Source organism: Gobius niger (assembly GCF_951799975.1).
Source record: "Gobius niger genome assembly, chromosome: 7".
In the NCBI taxonomy this organism is placed as follows: Eukaryota; Metazoa; Chordata; class Actinopteri; order Gobiiformes; family Gobiidae; genus Gobius; species Gobius niger.
In genome coordinates this window covers 13,539,285-13,551,786 of record NC_136858.1, presented here as the reverse complement: position 1 = coordinate 13,551,786, position 12,502 = coordinate 13,539,285, and the positions used below count along the sequence as shown (strand labels likewise).

The window sequence follows — 12,502 nt, the reverse complement described above, 5'->3', positions numbered from 1 at the left end:
ATGTGTGTGCCGAGAATTCTCAAGGAGCACAAGCCCCGGGGCTACACAGATTCAGTTTCCCCTTTCTGGCTTCCAAAAACAAAGGAATTCCAGAGAAAATCAGGGCAGGACCTCACCCCGAGCCACTGCCACAACCCCCGCCTCCCCGGCTGTCCCACACACATCCACAGAGCTGCAGAGGTGCTCCATGTGGACCTTCACTCAGCGCACCTCCATGGGCATAATAAGTCTGCTTTCCAGGGGGGCTGCAGTATAGGGCAGGTCAGTGTGGGTCAGTTTATATTGTCAAGGGTACAAAGTGTTCAAATACTGTTCGTACAGCTACGATACTGTACCTTGACTTTCCTTGGTATTCGACTCAAGAGTTAGTTTGTATTATATTACGATGGCAATATTTTCTTTAATACAGCAAACAATTTTCTCTAGACAAGACTGCAAAAGCAGGTTCCGCATCTCTTGGCAAAAATAATACCAGTTTTAGTTGCTGGTTTCATACAATTTTCTAGTTAAATCTCATGATCTCACTTTATAAGATATTGCTATATGTAAATGTATTCTTGTCCACAGAATCCAGCATGAAATCCAGCATTGTTTTTTTTTCTGAAAATGCTACATCGTGTGTAAACTGTTAATTTGCTGAATGTGCTCTGCTCTGGACAGCAGAATGAAACAACACAGTATAACCATACGCTATATCTCACAGCTCTGTCATGTCTGTTGTTGCCTTCACTGTAACAGTTTTCCCTCACTCGGACCACACAGCATTAGTGGGGCATTGAGCGAGAGCCTCAAGGCGCTCCGGGACATGCTGTGCTATGCCGCACCCCCCCACCCTCCACCCCCCATCCATCCACCCACCCACCCCCTCTCTCTCTCTCTCTCTTTCTCTCCCCTCCCAAAATACATGAGTCAGTCGCCAGACGTGTGATGTCCTCCTCACGTGGATCCTCAACAATGTCAACACACGCCATTCAGCCTTATGCTGGGCTCCCACTGGGCAGCGATCCACTAAAGGTTATATTGGACGACTGTGAAAGCAATATGGCATAGATAACTGCATTAGACACTGCTAATGTATGCGATCCATTCGGTAAAGGCCAGTTGTACGGACGGAAGCAGACACAGCGGAGTTTCACCACAGAGGAAAGAGAGTACTCAAGCTGTTCACAGCAGAAACATTTAGATATTAGTTCGGGTTACTTCCAAAGCTGCCCAGGGAAATATCTCAATGAGAAAACTTCCACAACGATCAAAATTAATAATAAGAAAAATGCAACAGTTTGCTTTGCTATCACAGCAGTTACACATTCCTTCCCAGGGAATATTGGTGAAATATGTTGCCATATGCGGACACACTGCCAATATCAGGAAAGCATCAACTTTTAAGTTTATGAGCAAAGTGAAGACAACTAAGCCTTTCATGTCCAGTTAACAAAATGTCTTTTTTTACTCATCCTCTTCAGTATAGTATATCAGCAAACACATCTGGTAGCCAGAGGATGCTGTGGTTAATGCGTTACTTTAATTATTACTGACAGCATAAACATAACCCCAAACTAAAGCGCTAGCAAGCCTCAATTCTGCAATGTTCGCAGCCGTACAGACATTTTCAGCTTGGCACACTACACTTTCCACTAGTACCTGCGTGACTCTACTCGATGTACCCAACGCTTTAGTCATAAGTGCCAAGCCAAAACCGAGACAAAACAAACTGCGTAAAAAAGGGCATCATATGTGGAGGTAGACTCGTGCTGGCTAATGCTAGCAGCCGGCAGTTAGCAGTCAGTTAGTACGGCGCTTTTCATTTCAGCCAAAGCTCTTCACAAGGGACTATTTTGTTGTTATTCTATCGATACTTGATAGTTGGAAGTAGGTACAGGTTATTAAAGCCCCTCTACTCGTAAAATCATTGTCACATCAAACATAATATATAGCGTCTTGCTAGCATCTTGTTAGCAATACTCAAAAGCATTAGTTCATTGCAGACAAGTGAAAATCAGTGCAGTGATGTTTCTCAAAATTCTGTAGTACTGTTCTGTATTGCACTTGGTTTACAATGGGCTTCCTGTGCAGCAGCATTCCATTCATTCGGTCTGTGCGGAGTTAATTATGCCAACGTGTAGTTTGTCTCACTTAATGCACCAGTTAGTTAAGATGCAGGGATTAGACGATTAGGAACGGGAATGAAATTAGGGGGCACTACTTTTACAGTCAATATTTTATCTTGGAGATTCATAAGAGCTTTGCACTGTTCGCTCCCCTATGCAAAGCAGCCACTTGATTACACTTTGTCATTGTCAAGAGTGACCGGACTATGAATATCTAATGAAAATAATCATTGCTTTGAACAGCGGCATACTTCATAATCAATCCGAGCGTATTTAAGTAAAGAATACGATAAACATATGCTCTCATAATTAGATCAAATCCAAATTGCCGTAGCACGAGCACATTAGTGAACAATAGCTATAGCAGCAGGCTTTAAAGTCATAAAACACTGCGACCCTTGCTGTTTTGTCAATAATGTTGCCAGATAATTAAAGAGCCCTGGGAGACAATGATAAACATTGTTTAGAGGCTGATCCCTGGCAAGCGCCAAGCAGTGTATCATTGCTGTCTCCGGAATACACACGATTAGCCAGCTCTCATTACTGATATGATAAACGACGGCTTCCAGTGTAGCTTTAGTTTGCTGCGAGCGCGTACTTGTAAAAAGAGGAGATGAAGAGCGAGTGGTGTGATACACATTGGCCCTTTAATAGAGCGGGGATAAACAACAGAGATGGGTTATCTGTGCTGAGGGTGCAGATAATGTTTGTGATATTTGCAGTTTTTTTGGCCCGAGTGTAGCCCGGGTCCGCCGCAGCCAGCTTCACTTAATCTTTGAATCATTTCCACCCATTTGTTTTCATATCCCCCTGACCTATAGAGCGGCACAATGCATTACAAATCACATCAACAGCAATTAGAATACCAACGCATTTTTTTTTCGTTCACATAGCGCAACCCAAGGCTATTTGGCACACGTTCATTTACTGTAATTGTTTTTTTCCTTAACAGCAATCTTACAATCTGTGTACACAGTCTTATAAGTCAGTGGCTCAAACACGGGCAGCTTCGGGTGTTACTCAGGGTCCTCTAAGGCTGTCATTTTGTTTAATTTGGAGACCCTCTTTGTGTTAAATTTTCATATTTTTGCCCTCTTTTGAGTCAGTCTTCCTTCCCTTCAGCTTCAGCCCAAGGAACTAAACTGTTTTATAGGTGATACTTGGTTTGAAATGTCTGAGAAGTCGCTTGTGTTTGTTTGAATTCAAGCATGATTAATTTGCATTAAACAAATCCGCATGGCAAAGTCAACAATGCAAAACACTCTGTAGTATTTTCAAACACTTTGCAGCACCAAGAGCGAAAAAGACTAAGTGGTTATCAGCATTGCTCGTAATAATTTCCGACAATGGGCAACATCTAAAATTTAATATGATTCCTCAGCCAGCCCAGGCCGACTCCCATCATATTCAGTTAACAATGCCAAGTCCATTCCAGTCTTTTGCTTGAGGAATTGTGTTGGGCTTTTCTATCCCTTGCTTTCTCACTTGTTCCTCTCCTTCTGGCCCCGGTGCCCCCCCTCCCTCCGTCCCCTTTTTTTCCCTCCTCCCTGTGAAGTTAATTCTGTTGCTCTGCCCCAGCCCCACAGCCCCGTCTCTCTTTACAGTCGGTGTATCCACACACAGAGGTTTTAAAATATGCCCCTTTATCTGAGCCGGCCAGGCGGGAAAATGAAAGGGATGTCAGTCCTTAGAAGCCTGGGAAAGCGTCTGGCTCAATCGCCGGTGTCAGAAAAACGGGGAGGGAGGGCACCAAACGGGCAAACACACTGCGCACAGTAATAGACTTTTCTGTCACAGCGCAATGTCAAACAGCAAAATAGTCTGGATATGGCACTGCCGAGCCGTATTATGTGGCAAATATGATTTAGGGGCTCACTGTAACAACCTCAACTGGCTTCATTAAGCGGGCAAAAGATTTGACAAAATGGGGCCCTGGGAGTGCCAAAGACATTTCATCTTGCAGGAACAAGCAAAGCCATGACCTTGCAAGATTACTCGCAAGTGAATCAAAACCGCAATCGCAAGGTTTGTCAGTAAAATCGCAAATATTCCATTGGTCCTGGAGCGTGACCACCGTGATCAAAAGTAAAGGTGCACAAAGATCAATTTTTTTCCCGCATAAAAAGCCCCATCATTTTACCTTTGGATTTTACAAGCACATGTCATTTCGGTGCAAGGCGCAGGGCCCTTACTTCACCGTGGATACTGCGCCACCGACTTCACCCCTCGACAGTAGACACACGCTGTCCTTTTGCATTAGTAAATCCCGGTTAACACACTTTGTCACCAAACCAGGAAGTACGTTTCCCCAGAGGCTTGTTGGAGACTATTGTGCCGCCCTCAGAGAATCTTTGCCATCACTCTCCATCTCCCACGCAACCTCCAGCAGAAAATCAGCATCACAGCACGCTCCGAGAGACAACAGTGCAACGAGACAGGGACCCGTTTATAGCACAAATGATATTAGCGGCACAGCGTGGCGCGTGATATCTTTATAAAGGGAATCGTTACTGACAATGTACCAGACGGATTTGTAGCCTGTTGTGAGGAATATGACAGTGGAGCAGAAGTATTTGTTCAAAGATGGAGAAAGATCTCTAATCAACATCAACTGTTTATGTGCACAGGCTAATATTAGACTGTCAATTATTTACAGACAATATCAAACGATACGTCAGCTGAACCAGAAAACACTTAAAGCAACTGACTGAGGAGTGATGAGTCAGGCAAACTTTGGCGTTTAGACCATGACAGGTACTCTGGGTTTGCTTGGGAAAGTATTTAGCCTCGGGTCTGCAGTGAAGAGGAGGCTAAGGTGGTTGACATGTCGGCTGCAGGGTTGGTGATGGGATAAAGGAAGGTTAGTAGCCTACAGAGAAGGAAGGAAGGGAGAGAGATGATGGTGCAAAGAAAAAAATTGAAAGAATAGATTGAGAGATAAGTGTGATTGTCTGGTCGGTTGGCATACAGTCGTCCTTTAGCCTCATCTAGTTAGGTTGATGTACAAGTACTTTTTTTTTTTACCATTGAGCTTTTGAGAACATTCCCCTACTCAATACATCATTAGCTGTAACCAAGACTGGAATCAGACAGGGCTGTTGTGGCAGACCACTTGTAAAAGTAGCAGCAGAGTAGCGGTGAAAGTTTTCTGCTGGCATGAGTTGTGTTGGTATTAGATCCGGTATAACCAGTGGTGGTCCGCGGGGACACTGTAAGGTGTAAGGAGCACTTTGAAGGAGGCTGCAGACTTGGCTGGCGGGCATGCTCCGGTACCAGGAGAGACAAGGCAAACAGCGCACTTCACTTGGCGCAACAGTAAACCCACTGACCCAGCGTGAAGAGGTAGAGAAAGTGGGGGGGACTAATTAGTGACTGTACTTACAAGCGAAAGGAGGGAGAGAGGAGTGAGGTAAAGACAGGAGAAGGGTGGGGGGGTGTAGAAGAGGGTGCGCGCACAGAGCCACAGTTGGGAGGATAGGGACAATGAGTTTGTTTAGCTTAAACAGGATTTACAAGCCAAACAGACACACGCCAACGCCACTCGCTCGCACATACTATCTCTTCGCCTCTCCTGACTAGCCTTGCCTTCATCTCCTGTCTTGCCAAACGCGACTGAGACAGACTCGGGGAGGATTTCGTCAGCAGTAAGAGGGAAAAAAAGTGAGGGTAATTGCTTGCGATGGTGAGAACTCAAGTGCGGGCGGCGGCGGTGGATGGGTGGATTGAGGGGAACATTTTGTACCTCCTGTGCGGGCTTCTCCTCTCATATTGTTCCAGGGTGTCATTTATGATTCAAAGGTTCTCCGCCGATGGGAACAGGACATGGCCATTGTGACGCGTCTCCCCCGCCCTCCTCCTCGCACTCGTTTCTACACCAAATCAAACATGCATGAGGCGGTGACAGGGCAGGCCAGAACTTCCCTCTCTATCTCTTGTGCCTGAGAGAGAGAGAGGGAGAGCACTTAGGCTGGGACTGTCTCCCCCCGAAATGGAAGAAAAAGACCACTCAGGCAGATTTGTCATCACAATACTAACAGACAAAGACACAAAACATATAATTACAGGGCCAAATCACGTTACTCCGGCTTTGAGCGCACGCCAAAAGGGAACAGCGGCGACTTCGGTCTGTATTTATCCAAGGATGGTTTTTCCAAACACAAATGTTGTTGTAAATAGTTGACCAGTTTTGCATTGCGCGTTGAGTGCCTTCACACACCTGAGCGGAGTCAGGTAGAGTCGCTTCAAGCAGTTGCTCAACAATGGTATTTCTTGCTTCACGACCTTCAAGGACTGGGTATTATTTACGTCGTCTGTTCTGACTAACCAGCCACAAAAATCCAACCACAGTTCAAGGTCTGCAGCTAAGGACAACAGCAAAAGGGTGGGTGGTAAAAGATATTCTCTCATGGCTGTCTCTGTTGATCTAGGAAGAACGACAAGTTGGATGTACATTCATATAGATAGGAATTATTGTATGGAAACAGTATATTTTGAAAGGAATGTAAAACAGAAAGTACTAACAGTCTCAAAGATATAAAACTTAACAGAAAAGGGTTGCACGCACTAGATAATCACAATAAAGCACATCCATTAACTATGTTCAAACAACATTGAAACACCTTAAAAGTTAAAAACTAGATATGGGACAGTGCAGAAGCCTTAGAGCGTCATATGTAAAATAGTTAACAGATTAAATCAAAGTCATTCAACATTCAACATTCAAAGAGAGCAAAATGTACTTGGAGTTTAGATAGTTTCTAAATACTACGTTACGTTAATAGTACGTTAAGTGAAAACCTACATTCACTGTGTCTGTGAGCTGCAATTTCTCAAAGTTACACAGCATGAGCCAACATTTGGCTGCAACCTGCCAGCGCTATTACAAAGCTTAGGAAGTAGTTAAGCATCTTACATTGGGGCACAACCTCTGCTTAGCGATCAAATCAAACGCACCTCTGTAGTCTCCCTTTAAGCCCCGTTTCTTAAAATTACTCTTTAAATAAAATCACTCCAAGGCAACCAACCAAACTTTTTTCCTCTTATTAAAACGACTGAAATAGGCGCAGTTGAAAACAAAAGGCACCACCGAGATGAAACGCGCTGCCAAGTCGAACCGCAAGCGAGACAGGCGAGAGACGGAAACAAAAGCTGACTTCTGCTCAGGACACGAGTGGGTGGGATCGGGGCCGAGACACCAGACAGCAAAGAATCCATGTCAAGTGAAACATGCAGAGAGCCCGTGCTCCGCTGTACCATGTGAGCGGTGAGATGAAATGTCAGGCTGTCAAAACATTGATTAGCGTCCGCCAGGTTGTGGAGCGCTAGCCGGGCTGCAGCTGCGCGCCGGCACATAAACAGAAAAGGAATAGCCGAGTAACAAAGAGCTAATCACTCAGACACAAGCAATTAGGACTTTTTATTTCATTTCCCCGGGTATCCCCTTTTTAATTCGGCCGTACTTTGTAGTTTTGCAGAGAAGTTCAAAGAGGGAGTAAGGTGAACTGCGCAACACTCACAGTCAAAGTATGTGCAACTTCAATTTGTCATAGATTAAGTGGAAACATGTTGGGAAACTAAGCACAGCTAAGTGGGGCTATCACTTTACATAGGGCGCTTCAAAGTATTCCAAGACATACAAGCGTCAGGTAATCAAAAACACAAAAGGTCAAACTAAGACACTAAGAAATATAGCAAGGAGTAGAGCATTAGACTCCAAATACAGTTCTCAAGCAGCAATAAATCATCTACAATTAAAGTAATTTCAGAAACAAAAGCTGTGATTTACGCATTTGTGATTGTTGATGTCATCTCTTGCAATAGTATATAGCTTAAAGAAATTTATGAACACAAGAGGCCCTGACATTGACAAGTATTGGCATTGGCATCAAAACCATAATTACATAATGGAATGAGTCTCGAATTTGCCCGCTAAAAAGTCTTGTCAAACAGCAATGTCAGCGACAGTTACATTATATTACGTCGCCGCTTTTGTGCTGTCAGGTTAGAAAACAATTCACCTTGGCACAAAACCAAACCGAGCCTGTCAAATGCAACCAATTACAAATGATTGCTCAATAAATCAACAAAACAGCACTTGTGTGATGCTTGTAATCTAGTAATGTATGACAACAACAACAAAAAGTTTAAATTGAGTAGCGGAGAGCAGTTGAAACTGTGCCGCAAACAGGTCTGTCTGTGCGAAGTGCAGGGCCGGGTTTATTGCCATTGTTTAGTCCTGGAAATGCAGTGAGCAGGATGTATCTGTAGCCTGCAGCTCAGCGGGGAAGTGCCTGCGCGCTGCTGCTTGTAGCTTGTCCCTACACATTCAGACAGTGCAGTCATGGAATAAGTACCATAGCTCTCCGCGTATAACGCTCTGTGAAGCCAGAAGGAAAGATTTGAGACATCTTTGTACAGGCATTAGCCATTATGCAATGACAGACCATTTGGGACTTACAGGATTGTTCAGTCGAGTTTCGAAGGCTTGAAGGGTGTAAAGTCCAACATGTTATTGGTCGTGCCTGACAAATTACAAAATGCATACATTTCTTTAAACAACATCCAGCCTCATCCAGTGGGTCACAACATTTACATTTCATAACGGTAAAGAAAGCACCAATGCATTCTTAACAGTGATCTTGTCAACTAATGTTTTTGCACAATCTCTACTTTGAACTAGACGTGAAGTATCTCCACCGCACTCGTTGAACTGACATCATCACCCCTGCACCATTATCCGAGGCCTTTTCAGAAAGCTCCAAACTTCTTTTCACCGTCCTTTAGCCTGTTTAGTGAATCAGACGCTCTCCTGTCTTGTCTGGCGGGCTAGCTGGCTGGCTGGCTGGCTGGCTGGCTGGCTGGCTTGCTGGTTTTTGCGGAGAGGCCCCAGGAGGGACAACAGAAGGAAGGAAAAGTCGCACATAAATACTCGTCCAACTTCCAAACACTTGCAGATGGCTCCTATTCCTCGCCCTCTTTCTTTCACAATCTATCAGGTAACCAGCTCTCCGACAAGTGTGCCTTTCTCCCCCCCCCCTTCTTTTCATGCTCTGTTGAGATGACTAACGCTCCTTTAGTTTGTCAGAAGGAAGGGGGAGAGAAGAAAAAAGTCAAACAGGACTAATTAATGTGGTGCCGCTGACAAGTGTTGCCGCGAAAACTATTTCATTACATCACCAATTAGAATTACAAGAGGGACTGGAGGGTGCACCCATCTGAAATGTGTTTACTTCAAAAACCGTACACAGACGCTGGACAGAGGAACAGTCGCAATCCCGTGCAATCGCTCGGCAAGTCTGGCAGCCTTTGTTCAGCTCGTAATGTTTATTTTTGAGCGCGAGCGTGTCAAGCTGAACGGGGGTTTGTCGCTGCAGGTGCTACTTATGAGTTTAGCGCGCGCTTGTAATAGCGGCGGGCTAATGGTTATGAATGAGATCCGGGTAAGTCGACAAGCGTACAGGCAAAAGTCAACCAGCTCTGTGGAAGTTTCGAAGCAACAGTATGGGACTTCTGCTGTTTCCAAATGCACAGTTTGGCACTTTCTTTGCTACTGTATAAGTGCCTTTAGGATGTGTATCAGGAAGGTTCGGATTAGGCTTTGATTTTTGATGAGGAACAAACACCCCTCCGAGCCGTGTATCTGATCATCTAGCTCAACGGATCAATGGTCAATGAAAAACTTTTGAGCCGTAATAATTGAGAAAGTTCAGATTCAAAGTTTTAGCTGAGAACTGTGCAAACTGATAAGACATAGAGAGACATATTATGAGTCATAGATACGTACCCTATCATAGATGGTGCACAAATACTCATTTTGATCAAAACAGACAACATGGTTCCACAAGGCCAAGTAATCAAGTAATAGTGACATAACTCTGGCAAAGTCAACTTTTATTTTTACATGTAAAGCAACAATAATCTCACTTGAGTGTTTTTGGCTTCTTTTAAAGCTAGTAGGCCAACAACTTGATTATCAGTTACAGATGTCACTCACACGTGTATAGCCTGAGTCTATAAGTGCACTTAAACAAAACATTGGGACCAAATAAAATCCGTCTTTTTCATGTAGTTGGAAAAAGTTCCATAATGTTGCTTTAAGTGTCCTGTTGGAGAGTGCTGTGTAATGAAAGAGCGCTAGTCTCCAGTCTCCACCTTCTCCTCCTCCACCACCACCATGGACACCCTCCTCCCCGCGGCTGCTGCTGCTGCTGCCAGGAGCCCCTCTCTCTTGTGCCGCGCTCTGCCCCGGCTGGCCTCACATCCAGACGGAGGAATTTAACGGGGAGGGTCCGCCCGCCAGACTCAAGGCACACACAGTCACAGGCAGAGAAAAGGGCTGCCTGCGCGGAGTCAAAGCAGCAGCAGCAGCAGCAGCGGCGGCAGCAGCAGCAGCTCGTTTCAATTCCCAAATTCAAGATCAGATTGACCTGCCGCGATGGGACCCATGTAGCCAATTACACGCATTATCTACACAGCCGCAAATAGCACGCGTTCAATTATATAAGTGGGAAAGTATATTTACCACACTCGAGACCTCTTCGCAGCTCCAATAACCTCGCGTTGGGTGGCATTGATCTCTGAATGAAACCTGCAACGAGGATCTAATCGCCACAATCAGCGCTATCAGCCGCACTTGAAGCTGCATTGCATCCGTCTTGCTTAACCAAGCTAACAACAAGGTAGCAGACAGGCATGCTTGGCTAATTGCATTACAACAGGTAGCCGATAATAAGCTGAAAGGGAGTCGGACAAGCCTAGACAGCGTGCGTACTGTTAGCTAAGTGACATGCATTCTCAGTTTAGCATCTCTGCGCTGTGACTGGACTGCCATCAGCTGACCGAGAGTAGCGACACGTTCTGCCCTGGTTCACAACATGCACAACGCGCCGACTTTACGCTAAATAAATGCGGGGTTTAAAGATCACAAGTGTCCCCTCCACACACACACACCCCACACACGCTGCTATGACATATTTCTGCAGACACATTGACTCCGGGGCTATTCAAGCTCCACAACCATTCATAGAAATAGCTACGATGGAAAGCGGCAGCCCGTAAATTACGCACGCCGCTCAGTACGCAAAGGCGAATCTATGTGCCCCCTGACACGAGTTCACCCACGAGCTGGTAGGGGTTTCGAGGAGGTCAGCCTATTGTTAGCAGGTAATATCGCTCCAGCAGGGAAAGCCGAGCGGACCCCATCTTGGGCAGTGCGCGCACACATTCAAACAAGCGCTGCTCTCTTGCAACAACACAAAAAGATAACCAAGCGGCAAACTTACTTTCAGCGTGGAGCTCTGGGGGTAAATCCGTGTTTGGGTTGGGGTGTAAAAAAAAAAACACAACAACCTCGTGTTTACGTCGCTGCTCCCCTCGTCTGCGCGCTCTCCGCTCCACAAAAGACCGACGTGAGAGCCCCGGAGACGGTGTGAGTGAGTGACTGAATCAACTACCGTAGAGCACGGCAAGTTGAAGTGTCAGATTACACTGGCTATTCAGTTACCAGAGAGCTGTGCTTGCGAGGAGGGATGCAGGAAAACCCGGCGCGGAATCGCCCACAGTTAGGACAAGCTGGTGGTAAAAGGTGTAAGGAGATGCTAATGGCGCGATAACAGCGCGTTCACACAGAGAGTAAAGGGAGAGGCAGCTGTGCGCAATGTGCCGTACAGTGACCAACCTCAGCAACATGACTGGATTAAACCTGATGCATGTGTGCGGGAATATTAAAGTTTTTTTTTCTTTCTATCATACAATACATATAGGCTACAATACTGTAATTACATAATGGGTCAAAGGTAAGTATTTGAAATGTAGACACTATATAGAGACATTTATTAGTCTATTTAATCTGGTGATTCTGATTCTTTTTTCATTGCCATGTGCTTGCAAGTGGCAAAGCTCATGGCAACATACTTGACAGACTAGCTTGTATTAATGATCTAAGGCAGGGGTGTCAAACATACGGCCCGCGGGCCTGATCCGGCCCCTGCCCTGTAGAGCATAAATTCCAGAGTATGTTAAAAAAAAAAGTAAGTCTCTCACCCATCCTGTGCGGAGTTATGAATTTTTGAAGAATAACCAGAATGCTCATTCTAGCCACTAGGGGGCATTAAATAAAAAAAAAAAGGATAGAGTTCCACACGTGTCCAGCAGAGGGCACTGACATAATAAGAGCTCAGGATATGAACAACACATTATATAGCCATGTGGTAAATGGACAGTCTGCCTCAGGGCGGCTGTGGCTTCAATAAAAGTTTACCACCACCAAGTGAATGAATAATGACTACTGCACTTTCAGGAACATGTGACACAGGCTTGTAAAGTGCAATACAAGTGTAAGCCGTTGTCATTGATGAAGCTACAGTCAAGTTGGGGCTTTGATCAAATCACAGCTT

General features: G+C 45.1%; 1 protein-coding gene across 6 annotated transcripts in view; it reads right to left on the bottom strand.

The window, feature by feature from the left end:
* Positions 1–11,616, bottom strand: part of zmiz1a (zinc finger, MIZ-type containing 1a) — a 203,508-nt gene extending 191,892 nt beyond the window's left edge. For 3 of the 6 annotated variants that reach the window (XM_079559886.1, XM_079559890.1, XM_079559889.1), the window contains exon 1: positions 11,390–11,615. The gene's annotated coding sequence lies outside the window, so the exon portion shown is untranslated. Of the gene's footprint in view, positions 1–10,629; positions 10,985–11,389 lie in introns of those variants that run through there. The other 3 variants (XM_079559888.1, XM_079559891.1, XM_079559887.1) reach the window with 2 other exon arrangements.
* Positions 11,617–12,502: the final 886 nt, after the last annotated feature.